This window comes from Chaetura pelagica, unplaced genomic scaffold (genome assembly GCF_000747805.2).
Source record: "Chaetura pelagica isolate M959 unplaced genomic scaffold, ChaPel_1.0 scaffold65, whole genome shotgun sequence".
Classification (NCBI taxonomy): domain Eukaryota; kingdom Metazoa; phylum Chordata; class Aves; order Apodiformes; family Apodidae; genus Chaetura; species Chaetura pelagica.
In genome coordinates, this window is record NW_009953386.1 from 225,239 (window position 1) to 228,299 (window position 3,061).

Genomic DNA, 3,061 nt, shown 5'->3' on the forward strand with positions numbered 1-3,061 from the left:
TCTTCCAAAATACAAACTCTTTACCCTGCAAGAGAAAAATTCTGGGACCTGGTGGATGTTGGGGCAGAGGAGCAATGTAGGAAACAAACAGATGGGAGGGTAGCTCATACTTGAAATTCAAGTAGCCAAGAGAAGAATTCCACACTGAGCTACTTTTAGGCAGCTGCTGCACACCAACTGCAGACCCTGAAATGTGGATTCCTGCCACTGCTCCGTAACAGCCGCTTTCTGGCATCCAGCTGCCAGACACCAACCCTGGGACTGGGATTTCTGTCCTGGGAGCTGCATGTGTCCCATTTCGGTCTGTGTGGCAGGAAGAAAGTTGAGGGCTGGGCTGCAGTTAGGGAGACCATCTTTGAGACAGGCGTCCTTGAACATGGTGCACCATTGCACTCTGATCTTCCCAGCACCCTTCTTCTGGGCTGCAAATGGTTGGGCTGTGGACTCACTGGCAGAGAGCATGAGGCAGGACACAGTGACTCCTAGCACAAACAAACCCTGACAAGTCTGCAGGAATTTTCCCTTCCCTGCAGTGCTTGTGCACAAGCCTCACTGCTGTGACTGCAAGGGGACCATCCCTCCTAGGTGCTCTAAATGAAAAGGCTGGCTGGGTCATTCAGCACTTGCTATTTGCAGTAGGCCTCTGGTGGAGGAGGCCTTTCTTGTTGTTTCATCCAGTTGCTATTCTTAGTTTTTGAAATTCATGGAACTGGAAGATCTTCCTGTTTTGTACAGTTCTGCTTTCAGTTGAGTCACACGCTTGTTCCTGTACTGCTTCGTGCCTCCAAACTTTAAATCTGGGATACAAAGAAACTGGCCAGGGAAGGAACAATAGTATCTGGGTTTGCTTGGATCAGCTAAAAAATCAGCAATAATTTTGCTAATTTTTTTTTCTTTGTTGTCTTTATTTTAGATGAGAAATATTAGGAATGGGAATTTCCTGGGTTTGCTGCTAGACTGCTGGTGATAACGCATTTGTAGCTTTTTCAGTCCTTGCTTGGAGAGGCAGGAATGATTTATGAGACAGCCATCTTCCTAACTGTTAGGCATGTCTGTTGAGTAGATACAATAAAAAATGAATGCAGCTAGTGTTGCAAACACGGTGAAGTCATTTTGCCAGTGATGGTATTTTGTCTTCTCAGCAGAAAGACAGCTACTCTCAGGTCACTGGCAGAATTATCCTGGTTGATCAAGCTCAATAATACCAGAATTTCAAATACAATTACACAAAGGGGGAGGCAAGGAACACTGTTGCTTTTTTTGAGTTGTTTCCACCTGGTTTTGGTAATGAGTCAACACTGTGAACAATCACGCAAGAGGGGGGTGTGTATTGGAGAAACCTTGTGCTACACAGCACAAAACTATTATTTCTTTCACACAGTCCTTTTAGAACATGTTGGAAACTGGAAGCTTTTGGGTTTTTAGATCTTGTGAGTAAGGAAGTATCAAGGCGTGCTGATACTTGCAGTAGAGACCTGTGATAAAAACCTAAATGTTTCAGAGGCCAGTATTTGTGGTGGGAGAGCAGGATTATCTTCCTTGTCTCTCAGCCTGTAGACAACAGCCAGTGCAGTATTTTGATTTCTAAGATACTTAGATAAGGAAACACAAACTGTGTTTACTATGTCCATAGCAGTGGAACCAGCACTTCCTTGTTAATCTGCTCACCACTCGGGTATCCTGATCACATCAGGTCCCTGCAGCACAACAGCAGTCATCACGTCCGGACAGAATTCCACAGTGACTTGAGTGCCCAGCCACCAAAAAAGTCATACAGCAGGGCTGCAGTTTTCCTTTCTGGCCAGGCACTTTTCACGGCTCAGCAGGTGATCTGAGCAGGTCTGCCATGGCCCAGGGAAAGCACTTTTGTAACTTTTCCACCTAGAAGTGCTGAAAACATCCATAGTGAACAGGGACCTCCAGTGTCATTGTTTGAAATAAGTGGTAGCTGCGGTCCCGGAGGTCAGCGCTTCCCTGGGGCTTTCCCTATGTCTGCAATCTCATCTCCTTCCCCCGCAATTTCTCAACTGGGTAATCACCTTCCATTTCTCTAAATTCCCCATGCTGACGTGCTTCTATGGATCACATTCCTTTTCATTTTCTGTCACTGCCGTGGTCACCTTGCTATGCCACAGGGCCGGAGGGAACTCTTGAATGCCCAGAGTACTGTGTAGGAACATGGTTGAAGCACTGGACTTGGTAGAGCTAGGTTATGGTTGTATTCAATGATCTTAAAGGTGTTTTTCCAACCAGAATGACTCTGTGATTCTGTGAAGACTGTGCATAACAAAACAGTCCCAGGATACAACTGGTCTACTAGTCTTATAGTCTAGCTCCTTGAAAGAGTTTCTACTCTGCTGGCAAGCAAGACAGACTAAGATGCTACTAATGAGCACATTCTCTCTCTGAGGAGAGGAGGTATTTTAGTAAATTACAGGCTGCCTGTATAAAAGAGGCAGGTTCAAAGGTCCTGTTCAGAACTTGTTTTAACAGTTTACTGCTGTATAGTTCAATGCCCCATAGCAAACTAAACTTTATTCTCTGCATGACAATTCAAACAACCAAAACCACCTGCCTTTCCCCTTTTCATACTGCAGATGATCTAGTTCATTGTTATCAAGTGCTTGCCAGATGTGGAGCTGCTGCTACTAGTTCATTGTTATCAAGTGCTTGCCAGATGTGGAGCTGCTGCTACTTAGTTTTGTACAGTTACATCCTGGGGCTGGCTTTTTATTTGGTGGCTGAGGTGAGCAGATGAATGGATGGATGCTTGGACTGTAGCTTGGTATCCAAGTTAGTAAGAATTGTTTTACAGTTGCTTTGAGAGCTGTGGGCTTTGTTTCACCGATACCACAGGAGGTGCTTTGGAGGGGTTGGTTTTTGCAGTCTCAGGACGGCTGTTTTCTGGAACTGGCCGTTTTCCAGCTTTTCACATGTTGAAGAATGACATCGTTTTGCATGCTAATTTATAGGGGTGGGCAGAAGGACAGGAAATGGTGGGCTCCTTGAGGCTTGGGTCTTGGAAAATTTTGGAAGTAAAAATTATTCCTTTGATAATAAT

At 45.1% G+C, this 3,061-nt stretch overlaps 1 protein-coding gene across 1 annotated transcript in view; it reads left to right on the plus strand.

The window, feature by feature from the left end:
* Nucleotides 1-3,061, plus strand: part of POPDC2 (popeye domain containing 2) — an 11,795-nt gene that overhangs the window by 8,566 nt on the left and 168 nt on the right. The window lies entirely within an intron of this gene.